General features: G+C 37.3%; 1 protein-coding gene across 2 annotated transcripts in view; it reads right to left on the bottom strand.

Moving 5' to 3' along the window:
• The window catches only part of celf2 (cugbp, Elav-like family member 2), a 549,771-nt gene that overhangs the window by 368,442 nt on the left and 166,920 nt on the right, over window positions 1–14,409 (bottom strand). The window contains exon 1 of one of the 2 annotated variants that reach the window (XM_051935886.1): window positions 3,709–3,765. The exons of the other annotated variant lie outside the window; for it this stretch is intronic. The gene's annotated coding sequence lies outside the window, so the exon portion shown is untranslated. Of the gene's footprint in view, window positions 1–3,708; window positions 3,766–14,409 lie in introns of those variants that run through there. 2 annotated transcript variants of the gene reach the window in all.

The following is a 14,409-nucleotide window of genomic DNA, read 5'->3' on the forward strand; positions in this document are numbered from 1 at the left end:
GCTTAAAAACAAGGTTCAGCAGAGATAATAATTCTTAAAAATAACAAGGATATATCTGCAGTAGAGGCCTTAGTAATCTGATTTGCTTTAAGTACATAATTATACAAATAATAAAACCTGTGTCCAATACATATACAGTTATTCAAATTACTCACTTTCTTTGGCGATTTTAATTTATTTACAAAATAATGGTTTTTAAATGATATTCAACATAATTTTAAATTCCTCTTGTAAAAAACACTCATGTTGTATCATCCTCACAAAATAATAACATTACGCAAACTGTTACAAAATCTTTGAAAGTTAATCATCATAATCACTTTTTTGTTGTTGCATGTTGACATTATGTGGAACCTGTCAATTGAAATGCTGACTTGTTAACACTTTAAGCTGTCTTTTGTGCCATTTGTAACTAACTGAAGGGATTTAATACCATCATTTAAGTGCTCAAAAGCCACAAGATTACACTGCTAACTTGTAAAAGATTTAACTACCAGCCTTTTGTGGTTTATAATAGCATTGTTAAAAGGGAATTGACAGAAATTGTCCCAGCTTTAACACATTATTGATTAATGTAAGTTTATCATCATGAAGTACATTATGCCATTAAAATAAGGTGAATTACTGACTTTGGACTGTAAATATGAAAAACCAAAACATATATGTGTTCTTAGCCCTGCCTATGAAAAGAAGCAAGCAGCATAACAAAAAAATACAAAAAATCAAAATTGACATAATCATGCAAAATCATACTTGCAAAATTTCAAACAAGGCATAGATTAAACTTCACATTCTTGTATACTATATACCTGTATAGATAAACAGGTATACATATACACAGAACATATTTCACATATATTTTTATAAGCGTTACTGTGCAGCTAGCTGATTGTACATATTAAATTTGCTTTGTGAGACAGCACAGTGCCCCAAGGGTATTTCCAATATGGATCCATATGGAATATGGATGTGAAAGTGGACATCAGAAATGGATGTCTTCACAAACATCCCCTCATATGTGTCCCCTGTTGGGCGGGTGTGTGTGTATGTGTGTGACAAGCCTCATTCATTGACTTCTTCCATTCAACCAAGATGGATGACTGTAACTGATTGGCAATCTTTGTTTCACCATCCGGAGCAAGAGAAGGGTCTAGTAGTACAACTCACGGATGTAACTCCGTAAGAGGCAGTCCATTTTTACTAGACCTGATGGGGGCTGCACATTGTCAGGCACTGCTTATGAATATAACAGAAGTCAGATAAAAAGGCATCGGCCCCATCTTTTTCTTTAGAATTACCTCTGCATTTTTCATCTAACCCATTATGGCTACAATACATATAAATTTAAATGGTGCTTCAAAGACGCTCATGAGTTTAATATTAACGAGTAACATCAGCACCATGCATTAAATCATGCTGCCCTTGCACATTTTTTATTAACCTTGTGTGTTATTTTCTTTTTCTGTTTCATAAATGAAAACCTAATGAGTTAGGCATTGCATGTGTTACACAACAAAGTTGTTCTGAAGTTTATTATGATTAATGTAATTTTATTGGTCCTCGTTTCTCCTTTTAAAATACTTTACAGCATGCTTCACAAACATGAAAGGCACTGTTGGAACAGGCCAGCCCATTTACCATGCATTAATTCAATATTTATTTTGGATAAAAACACATCTTTTTTGCACCATTTTTCTAAATGAATAGAATGTTAAATACTGGTACATAAATACAGTAAAAATGTATTTATTGAACCTAACCATAAAGTTGTTCTACTGGAGACACTTCTAACCATGGTGAAAATCAAAATCTCTCAATATAATATTGATATTATGTATACATGGTTTGGACATGTGCAGAGGAGAGATGCTGAGTATATTGGGAGAAAGATGCTAAGGATAGAGCTGCCAGGGAACAGGAAAAGAGGAAGGCCTAAGAGGAGGTTTATGCAGGTGATGGGTGTAACAGAACAAGACGCAGAAGACAGAAAGATATGGAAAAAGATGATCTGCTGTGGCAACACCTAACAGGAGCAGATGAAAGAAGAAGAAGAAGATGCAAAGTGAGATTAAATGAACTTAGTTTTACAATGAGTAGGACAACATTTCCAAGCACAAAATATATCAAGAACTTCCTTGACTGTCATCTTTTAACACAACAAAAAGAAAAAAAAATAGAATAAAGTACCTGGCTTCAATAGCTGCCCTCTGTTGACAAGGTGGGCTCCTGAAAGGCTTCAACTATTAAAACGACAACCTCACACAGACTGCATCCTTCCATTCATTCATTTTTGAAACTGTTTAATGCAGCTCAAAGCCAAATGGGCTTCACACATCCTAGTATTGCCAAGTGAAAGGCAGGAACTACAACCAGACAAGGTGCCAGATCATCATTGAAGAAACTTGCATGGTGACCCCATCTAATTACAGTATGTGCAATAATTTAGAAATGTCAAATAATGCAACACACACATCATTGAGATATGGAAGGAAACTGCAGTACCCAGAAAAAAAACTCACACAGCCACGGGCAAAACATGCAAACTCCACACAAATTGTTACAGGGATTCTAACCCCAGCGCTGTGAGGAAACAGTGCCACCATGCAAGCCTATAAAAATATTAAGAGATGGTTAGTTTGGTTTTTACAAAGAGTAGCAGTTAAGACTCCATCTTCTGGCTCAAAACAATATTGTAGTGACGGATGGCACTGACGTCTCAGGAGGCTCTCTGGTGCTGCACTTAAAACTGGACTTTTAATTTTAATTTCTTTCATGCTGGGTTTCAAACAGTTGTTGTGTTTAATTTTGGTTTGTAGCTTTTAACAATGGGAATACTTTATTGAAGCCGGGAGGAGGGTAAGTTTCCCTACCACCATTAACCGATGCTGCCTGGTGTATACATCTTAGTATCGGGGCTAAAGGGGACAGGCTTAATTTGAATATGGTCGTTTGTAGTGGTTGTCTGCATTACTTCAATGTACAAAGCTACCAATGTTAAGAAAAGAGTAAAGAAAGTGTGCTTTTCTTGATAAATCGAGTGTGTCTGTTTGTCATAATACAGAAGGTTAGGAATCATTCAGGGTTCAATAGACTACACCCAAGTCATAAAGTACTAATCAACCACACACAATTTAAACATGACACAGTACAAACTGCTAACTCTGACACCTTGAGGTTAGCGATGTATAATCTAAACACACTATATTAATTATCACTCATTACTTAAATTGTGTTTTTTGGAGGGGGGTATGCACACAGATTATGTAAAAAATACCTAATCATGATAAAAATCTTTCCTTAATTAGAGAATAATAAAGTGCTAATAATATATATACGACAACTGCATATGGTGATATTACACTGGACCTCTAAGAAGGAATTATAGATGACACAGTCAGAAACTGAGCAAAAGAAAATCAAAGGGCTTTTGTACCAGCAGTGCTCAGTCGTGGTCCTGAAGGGCTGCAGTGATAAGATTTGATACTTAATCACAGATTGGCTTGCATTCTGTTTAAAACTGTAGAATCCTATCATTTTTGTATACTAATTCTTGCCTTTTCTAAGTCAGGGTTATTCTATTTTTCATTGCAACCAATCTTTTAATTAGAATTATATTCATGCACTGAAATGAACTCTGTTTAATTAGGCTGTGTTGTAGGGATGTAAAATTAATCAGTTTTAACAACAGCAATCCATATATTTTCAGACCTTCTTAATCTGGTGGTAGGGTCACATGATGCCAGGGTCTATCTCAGAATCATCAAATGCAAAGAAGAACAAGCCATAATGACACAATTTAGCATTACCAATTAACCTAAAATACATGTATTTACAATTAGGGAGTAACAGTGGAACACCAAGAGAAAAAATGAAAGCGGAAAACTTTATAAACTCTACATTGACAGAGATTTAGCCAGCATTTGAACCCAGGACTCCATGACTGTGATGAAGCCTACATGTATCAATACGTGCACTTTTGCTGTCTTGAATTTTGGCACACAGACGATCTGTTGTCTAGCCTGCTTGTTTAATGCTGATCTATAATTTTCACCATAATGGCTTTTAAACAGCAGGTAATTTGCAATGAACAAGCGCATCTGTGACTGATAATTAATATACATCCTCTGCAGAACAAAAAACTGCAATTTACATCTCCACTGGTTCTGTATATTTAATGCAGTTTTTTAGAAACAATTAAAAGGGGAAGTTCACCATTTTTGATATATGGGCTCATTACAACAGTTACCAGGGCCTGTGTTGATTACCCAAACTGTTTTTTTTTTCAACTTTAGCTGGTACAAAAAGATATAACTTAATAAGTAATAGCTACCTCCTTCTCCCCACAGTAAATGTAACCTTACAGTGTACATATATATATATATATATATATATATATATATATATATATATATATATATATATATATATATATATACAGTTAGGTCCATAAATATTTGGACAGAGACAACTTTTTTCTAATTTTGGTTCTGTACATTACCACAATGAATTTTAAATGAAACAACTCAGATGCAGTTGAAGTGCAGACTTTCAGCTTTAATTCAGTGAGGTGAACAAAACGATTGCATAAAAACGTGAGGCAACTAAAGCATTTTTTTAACACAATCTCTTCATTTCAGGGGCTCAAAAGTAATTGGACAAATTAAATAACTGGAAATATAATGTTCATTTCTAATACTTGGTTGAAAACCCTTTGCTGGCAATGACAGCCTGAAGTCTTGAACTCATGGACATCACCAGATGCTGGGTTTCCTCCTTTTTAATGCTCTGCCAGGCCTTTACTGCAGCGGCTTTCAGTTGCTGTTTGTTTGTGGGCCTTTCTGTCTGAAGTTTAGTCTTCAACAAGTGAAATGCATGCTCAATTGGGTTAAGATCAGGTGACTGACTTGGCCATTCAAGAATTTTCCACTTCTTTGCTTTAATAAACTCCTGGGTTGCTTTGGCTGTATGTTTTGGGTCATTGTCCATCTGTATCATGAAATGCCGCCCAATCAATTTGACTGCATTTAGCTGGATTTGAGCAGACAGTAGGTCTCTGAACACCTCAGAATTCATTTGGCTGCTTCTGTCCTGTGTCACATCATCAATAAACACTAGTGTCCCAGTGCCACTAGCAGCCATGCACACCCAAGCCATCACGCTGCTCCACCGTGTTTTACAGATGATGTGGTATGCTTTGGATAATGTGCTGTTCCACGCCTTCTCCTTACTTTTTTCTTGCCATCATTCTGGTAGAAGTTGATCTTGGTTTCATCTGTCCAAAGAATGTTTTTCCAGAACTGTGCTGGATTATTTAGATGTTCTTTAGCAAAGTCCAATCTAGCCTTTCTATTTATGAGTGGCTTGCACCTTGCAGTGCACCCTCTGTATTTACTTTCATGCAGTCTTCTCTTTATGGTAGACTTGGATATCGATACGCCTACCCCCTGGAGAGTGTTGTTCACTTGGTTGGCTGTTGTGAAGGGGGTTCATTATAATAACTATTCATTCAAAATCTGTACTAACCCCTACTCTCTCTTCTGTTTCCTTTTCCGGTGTCCTGTTGGTGGTGGCGTGCGCCACCACCATCTACCCAAAGCACCATGATGATCCAACAATGATGGATGGATTAAAAGCCAGAAGTCTGTATGACCATCAGCATCAAGTGACTCTGTGAAAACCCGAACTACAAAGAGGACTATTTCATTTATGTTAGGTAGAATGCCCAGAGAGGACTGGGCGGTCTCGTGGCCTGGAAAACCCCTACAGATTTTATTTTTTTCTCCAGCCTTCTGGAGTTTTTTTTTGTTTTTTCTGTCCACCCTGGCCATCGGACCTTACTCCTTTCTATGTTAACTAATGTTGTCTTATTTTAATTTCTTATTTGTCTTTTATTTTTCTTTTCTTCATTATGTAAAGCACTTTGAGCTACTTTTTGTATGAAAATGTGCTATATAAATAAATGTTGTTGTTGTTGTTGTTGTTTCTCTTCACCATGGAAATGATTCTGCGATCATCCACCACTGTTGTCCTCTGTGGACTTCCAGGTCTTTTTGCGTTGCTGAGTTCACCAGTGCTTGCTTTCTTTCTCAGGATGTACCAAACTGTAGATTTTGCCACTCGTAATATTGTAGCAATTTCTCAGATTAGTTTTTTCTGTTTTTGCAGCTTACGGAGGGCTTCTTTCACCTGCATGGAGAGCTCCTTTGACCGCATGTTGTCTGTTCACAGCAAAATCTTCCACATGCAAGCACCACACCTCAAATCAACTCCAGGCCTTTTATCTGCTTAATTGATAATGACATAACGACGGACTTGCCCATACCTTCCCATGAAATAGCCTTTGAGTCAATTGTCCAATTACTTTTGAGCCCCTGAAATGAAGGGATTGTGTTCAAAAAATGCTTTAGTTGCCTCACATTTTTATGCAATCGTTTTGTTCACCCCACTGAATAAAAGCTGAAAGTCTGCACTTCAACTGCATCTGAGTTGTTTCATTTAAAATTCATTGTGGTAATGTACAGAACCAAAATTATAAAAAAGTTGTCTCTGTCCAAATATTTATGGACCTAACTGTATATATATATATATATATATATATATATATATATATATATATATATATATATACTGTATATATAATAAACACATCCCACTCATTTCTATGGCTGCAATAGTCCTTCAAAATCAACTGTTACTTTGGTCATATTTCCTGTTCTTTAAATTTAGAAATGTAGGAGATATCAATATAACAATGCATGTTACATTATAGGTGCTTTTTCTTTGACTTTTGAGAGTAAGGATTTGGTTCAGCTTCTGTGTGTATCAAAGAGGGCAGAGGATACTTGAAATGGAAAGAAAAAGAATGGCGACTTTTGATAAACGTTTATTTGGAAATTAAATGTTGACATATGAAACACTGTGAATATTATATTAAATTGGGGAGGCTGTTCAATGACTTCAGCTGCCATATCATAATTTTTGAGACTAAAACCCACCTGTTCATTAATTTTGTAACCCATTTATTGCAGGCATCCTTTGTCTCATTCATCCAATACTGGATAGAAGCCCAATCCATCACATACTGGACCAGTTTAGAGTCGCCAATGGGCCTATCATGCACATGTTTTGAATGGTACAGGAAAGCCCACAAGACAACAGAAGAACCTGTAATCTCCACATATAGAGTGACAGAGTTTATGACTCTAACCCAAGTTTCTGAGACAATGGAATAGCAGTGATAAAAGCATTGTTACTGAGTGGTGGACTGAAAAAAAATGCTTAAAAAATGTAGCTAAAAAAATTTTTTTTGTAAAATGGTTTTGGGTAATGACACCAGCTCTGCTATTTGATATAATAAGCCCAGATGTTAAAAAGAGTAAAATGAATTTAAGTAGAATGAGTCTTTAACAGTTTATTAGCACAATGTTTGGAACATGGCTTATTTTCCCTTGGTTTGAAAGAAATCACAACATACGTATTAAAGAATCTCCAAAAAAGCTGAAGGAAACAGTAAACAGGAACTTAAGTACGACTGAACTTCAATCAAAAACAAAAACACCCTGAGCAAGAGATTACTTGAGAAACTAATCTTGATTCAGTGTGACCCTACAAGACCAAAACTGACTACCTCTTTTCTGTTCTTGGGTGGTCCAGTGGCTCCTGCTGCTGTATCATTGACTCCATCATCGTCCTTGGTTCACATCAGTGCCTGTGTAGTGTTTGCACTTTCTTCCTTTGTCTGCAAGGGATTTGCATTGCATTTTCCTTCCACATTCCAATAACATCCATCTTAGGTGAACAGATGATTGTTAATTGACTCCATGCGAACAAGAGATGAGCTATGGGATGGACTGACGTTCCATCCAGGATTGGTTTCTGCATTGTGGTTATTGCTACCGTGACAGGCTCTTGTCCTCTGTTGCCCTAAAATGGACTAAACAGATCTGAGAATGTTTTTTTATATTCCATTTTGCTGAATATTTTCTGAAGAACAGGCAGAATGACCACTATGATTGTGCCCCCAGGTTTTCATTTTGAATTTGATAGGTATAGTGTAGTGCTCCTTTATATTTCAGAAAGAGTTTGTAGAGCAAAATTTTGGTGTACCATTTCGATTATGTTATGTAGCAACATGGAGGGGCCATGTTAATTTCTGAGTGGGAGAACCTTCTGTACGGTGTTTGTACAGTATGTTCTTCTTGTGCTTATGTAGTATTTTCAATAAGCTTTGGGGATTCTCCTCACAACCTAAAGACATGAGGTCACATGGATTGCTATAACTAAATGATTCCACAATGTGTACTGTACGATAGTTTCCTTATATTGGCTCAATGAGTAGTAGGCATTATATTTAAAGCTGGAACTGTATGGCTGTTGTGGCTGTTGTAGTATTGTAGTTCTATGTATCCACTTATTCAAAAAAATGTATAATGGGTAGAGGTGGAAGACAGGTAACATTTAAAAATCAAAGAATGTAAATGTGTCACTTTCAAAAGCCATTTAATTATGCAAATTAAAATTAAAATGTATTTTAGTTTCATTCAGTACAAATGCACAGAGATGCTTTTGATTGTTGATGCATTTTTATTTTTTTGTTCCACCTTGCAACATAACATTGTTTGATCTGCTTAATCCAGTTCATGGCCTTGAGGAGATGGAGCCTACCCAGGGTGGTGAGTTACAAAGTTAAATTTGACATATTACTCAGAAGAAATGTTTGCATGCAGAAGTGAACAATCCGAATTATCAAAGTGTGAGCTGTATTAGAAAACCTAATACAGCATTTGTGACCATTACCCTACTGTAACACCTAAATTACCAGCATTAGAGGGAAAGACATGTTTTTTCTTCCTTCCTTTCATTCTTGCTTGCTTTCTTTCTTGGGTGGTGCAGTGATAGCACTGCTGCCTCGCAGTACAGAGACTAGAGTTCGCATCCCAGGTCCTCCCTGTGTAGAGTTCTGCAAGTTCTCCCCGTGTCTGCACCTCTGGGTGCTCCAGTTTCCTCCCACAGTATAAAGACATGCTTGGTTAGATGGATTGGCAACACTAAATTAAGCCTAGTATGTGGTTGGGGTGTGGGTGTGTGCTCGCTCTTTGATGGATTAGTGTCCTGTCAAGGGTTTATTCCTGCCTTATGCCCTATGCTATCTGGGATAGGTTCCAGCACCCCTCATAACCTTGTTAAGGGCTATTTTTCTAAACCCATAATTATGCCAGCTCTATGAGTCAAAGGCAGGACCCTTTGGTATGCTGGAAGAAAACTGGAATAACTATGCAACCCCACAAAGACACAGGGGAAATGAGCCAACACCACGCACAAGATAAGCAGGCTGGGATTTGAACCCAGGACTCTGCAGCTGCAGTACTAAACAAACCAACATTATTTCTACCATATCTTTTTATTTTTATTTCTGGTTATTTACTGTTTTATTTATTTTTATTTGATAATAAAGAAAATGACCACAGTGATAGAATATACACTATACAGTATCATGTCATTGATTCTAAAATTCCGCTTTACTCTAGCTCTGGATGTCTAGAGCTCTGATGACTAAAGTAATTTAGCGCAAGGGTAGTTTTTGAGAAACCTGTCATTTGTTTAAAAGAAAGTAAATACCACCATGTTTCAGGTGTGGGATTTAAAAAAAATCTGTTGCTGTTTTATATAGGTTTTTATTTAGTTCAAGTGGTAAATGGTCTGTCTTTTCTAATCAAGTTCAAGTGTAAATTTGACTGGAATTGGGCAGCAATAGCCTCTGAAGTGCAGAGTAATCTCATGCAAGTCCCATTAAGCAAACAGACATTTCTCTACAAAAACCTAAAAGTGAAAATGTTTAACCCTTTATAACCCAGATCTGCAATATTCTCCTGAGCCAATGGGGCTCTCGGTTTTGAAGTTTTATTTTATCTTATTAAGGCTATTTAGGTATATAACAGAGGATAGTGTTGGTCCCTATCTAGCATACACATAGTAACTATAAAAAATCTAAATATGCTTATGTCATATTTGTTATTAGTCAAAATTGGCATAGAACTATATAAAATAGAATTTACCTACTCAAGAATAACAAATGTAAATGTATACTTAAAAACTAAAACACAGGGAAAACAAAGTTAAGTGTCAGCTGATATCTTATTAGTAATATTAAATATGTGACAGATGGCAAATATGTATGTAGTTAATTGTTAGCATCTTGCTGAAGTGCTTTACTGTACAAATTGACAGGGCAAGCCTAATCAGGCTTCAGAAAACATAACATTTACAAGGCAGCACAGGAGAAAGCTTTCTTTATATAATACTATTACATTATGAATGGATTCTAGATTTGTGACTTTTATTGGGTAATCAGAAGTCATTGCTTAGCTTGTATCCATAAAGAAAATATGCAGATAGACTTAATTTGAACAGTTGATGAATTATCTGTATGTACTGTTCTTGATTAAGAGAAACTCTACAAGATGTGTAATATTTTATTCTGTGGAAACATATGTGCATGGGTATCTTGCATGACCTTATGTGTGCTGATTTAGAGGGAACAGTAGGGAAGGATAATGAGGTTACATTATGTACTGTCAATCTGTCCTCATTCTCTGCAGCTGGGAGGATTTCACTTCAGAAGACTTCTTCCAATCCTACCTTTGACCTCGGAGGTCCTTTTGATCTCCAGGGTTTATAACTTTAAAGAACTGCCTTGACGGCACCAGTCAAGATCAATAGTGCAGACAAAGCATGGACATTCTTCATTTTTTTCCACCAACTTCTTTGCTTCTGTTTTGGATCCCCAACACATCTTTGTGTCTCTGCCTGTGTTGTTTATTATATACATATCCTAGCTATCCCCTGTGGCTCCGCCCGTGTTGTAGTGAAACAGGACAGTGAGGAAGGCCCTGCCCCCCACTCCTGATGTCACACTTCCCCCTCCCCTCGGCCCGCAACTGCTCTCTCAGATTAGCGTGAATATATCACTCCTGCCAGCAAAGTATGATTCTTAGCACGATGAGAGAAGTCACAAAACCAACAGTAACGTTCAAGCAAATTTGAGGTAAAAGCCCAATCTAAATCTGTTAAGTAGTTCTCTTGTTCGCTAGCTAAGCAAATGTAAGATACACCTTGGCCTGCTGCATCTCTCTTGGATTCATGCAAATAAATCGGTACCGCAAGTGAACTATGATACATAGTGCAATGAGAGAAGTTGCAAAATCAACCGTAATGTTCAAGCAAATTACAGAAAAAAACCCAATCTAAATCTGTTAAATAGTTCTCTCATGAAAAGCAGACAGACTGACAGACAGACATTGGATTTTTATATACAGAGAGATAAAATTTATTATCTAACATCTTCGGTTGACAGGAAAGCCAAAGATATATCTTAGACTTTTGTTAATTTATATAATGTTTAAGCCAATGTAGGTTATCCGGATAACTGAATTGATTAAACATTTTAAATATGCTCATCATTTTAATGTACGGGCAGCACGGTGGCGCAGTGGGTAGCGCTGCTGCCTCGCAGTTGGGAGATCTGGGGACCTGGGTTTGCTTCCCGGGTCCTCCCTGCGTGGAGTTTGCATGTTTTCCCCGTGTCTGCATGGGTTTCCTCCGGGCGCTCCGGTTTCCTCCCACAGTCCAAAGACATGCAGGTTAGGTGGATTGGCAATTCTAAATTGGCCCTAGTGCGTGCTTGGTGTGTGGGTGTGTTTGTGTGTGTCCTGCGGTGGGTTGGCACCCTGCCCGGGATTGGTTCCTGCCTTGTGCCCTGTGTTGGCTGGGATTGGCTCCAGCAGACCCCCGTGACCCTGTGTTCGGATTCAGCGGGTTGGAAAATGGATGGATGGATTTTAATGTACAGATTGAAATAAACTGTAAACAGAATGTCTGATTTAGGAAAAGTACAAAATGGTCAATCATGCATCATTAATGGCTGGTAGTTGGTCTACATGTGTTTTGTGGACTTAGAGAAATCGTATGACCGTGTTCCTAAACAGATTCTGTGCAGGGTGCCGGAAGAGTACGGGGTTCCAGACCCCTTAATAAGGACTATTCAGTACTTGTATAATTACAAAGAGCTGTGTCTGGATAATCGGAAAAACACTGGCACTGTGCTCAGTGGTTATGGGCTTTTTGCAGATCAGGCAATGACCTCCAGCATTCATTAGGCCTGTTTGCGACCAAATGTGCAGCGACAGTGATGAAGATCAGCATCTCCAAATCAGAGGCCATGGTCCTAAGTAGGAAAAAGGTGGACTGTATTCTCCAAGTGGGAGGTGAGTTACTGCCTGAAGTAGAGGAATTTAAGTACCTTGTGGCCTTGTTCATGAGTGAGAGAAAAGGGATGATGAAATCGACCGACTAATAGGGGCAGCGAGGGAATTTATTATTATTATTGTTTACTATACCGATCCGTAGTGGTGAAGAAAGATCTGAGGCTGAAGCCAAATCTCTCAATTTACCAGTTGATCTATACTCCTATCATCACCCTATGGTAATGAGCTTTGGATAATAACTGAAGGAATAAGATCATGTGTACAAGTGGCCAAAATGAGCTTTCTCCACATGTTGGCTGGGCTCTCCCTTAGAGACAGGGTGAGCAGCAGAGATATATGTTAGACGTTCAGAGCAGAGCTGCTGACCCTCTGTATCAAGAGGAGCAAATTGAAGTGGTTTGGGCATCTGATATGGATGCTTCCTGGACACCCCCCTCTGGAGACACCTTGGAAGATCCAGGACTTGATGGGAGGATTATTTCTCCCAGATTGCCTGATAATGTCTTAGAATCTCATAGCATGAGGTGGCAAGTGTGGCTGGAGAAAGACTATTGCCCTCAATGATGCAGGCTTGGATAAGCAGTGGAAAATGAATGAATGAGTGAATAAAAATGTATGCTACAAACTTTCTATTACACCTTTTTTATAATTTTTTTCTAAGTCCACAGAATACCAAAACAATGTGTCAAATGTAATGTGTTCTTAGCAGTTTTAATGTCATGATGTCCTTACAACATGATTCAGCTCCTTTAATAGCCTTCTCTTGTGGTTTATTCAGTTTATGAAGATGTCAACATTCACATTCATTAATAACTTACATTACCAGATTACACCTTCATCTCACTTTCATCACAAAGAGTGCAAGTACGGTCAATTAGTCTTCAAAAAAATAGAAATTTAGAAGATTCTTTGTCACGATGTTCGCTATATTAGATAAATGTCTATAAACGGAAAATAATTTCTGTATAAGGTGATTTTCTTTAGTAAGCATACATACATTTTGCCTCTGATAATTCTGACAGAAAACTTACAAACTTGACTTAAAATTTCTCTTTTTCTTGTTGCAAATCAAAAGATAATAATATAGAAATTGCTGAAGTGCCTCATTAAATTTCATGGCTTTATGTTTATTTCTGCAGTGATGACAATCATTTAAGTATTTGGTAACTGTTTTAAAATAAAATACGTCAAATTGCTCAATCTAAGTTATTGAGGAAATCTATTTCATCCAAGAGAGTGTTTTGATCTTTTGAAACCCATCCCTGCTAGTGCCATTTACAGTGAGGGATGCTGGGACTGTTTCAGGCCAACCTTTTGTTTGAGATTTGAATCTAATAATAATTGTAACAATCCACACTCAAATTGATATCATAGCAGTTTAGGCCTTTGTTAGAACTAATCATTTTTTATTCTCAATAAATAACCAATCACAAAAAATAATTATAATTGGTAACAGAGATATCTGGAGGAAGAGTTTGCAACTACATTAGAATTCGGATTCTCACTCACTGTTCAGTGGTTTTTCAAACCACAATGCATCAGATACGAGGTCAGATAAAGCCTGATTGATAGTTTGCAGAATTAGAAATAGAAATAGGACAGTGGTCTATACTTCTGCCTCACCATTCCATGGGCAGAGATCAATCACTTGCCAAGTTACTGTGTATGTGGAATGTGCATCTTGTCCCTTTGACTACTTGGGTCTTCTTGGGTATTTCAGTTTCTTCACATTTCAACTACATACAAACATACTACAAGTAGGTTGATTATTTGCCATTGGTGTGAATGCACAAGTAACTGACAGTCTGGTGGCCCGTTCACGTTTGTTGCAGTCTTGGGCCCAGTGTCAATGAAACAGGCTGCAGATACTGGGCCCCTGCATTGGATTAAGTGAGTTTAATAAATAATGGATGGATATGTAATTATTTTACAATGACCCAGGAGCATATGGAAACCCCAAAGGAAAAGGGTAGCCTTAAAGCAAAATTCTTCTCTCTTTGAAGAAAGGAAAGACATGCCTTATCACTAAAAGTGACATGGTGACTTGGAATAGGCTAAATATATTATATATATACATATACTGTATATTGATCAGAATTGCTCACATTTTACCTAAAAGTTTGAAAACTGGATGTGCCTCCCTGGA

The sequence above is a fragment of the Erpetoichthys calabaricus genome, chromosome 1 (assembly GCF_900747795.2).
Source record: "Erpetoichthys calabaricus chromosome 1, fErpCal1.3, whole genome shotgun sequence".
Taxonomy (NCBI): Eukaryota; Metazoa; Chordata; class Cladistia; order Polypteriformes; family Polypteridae; genus Erpetoichthys; species Erpetoichthys calabaricus.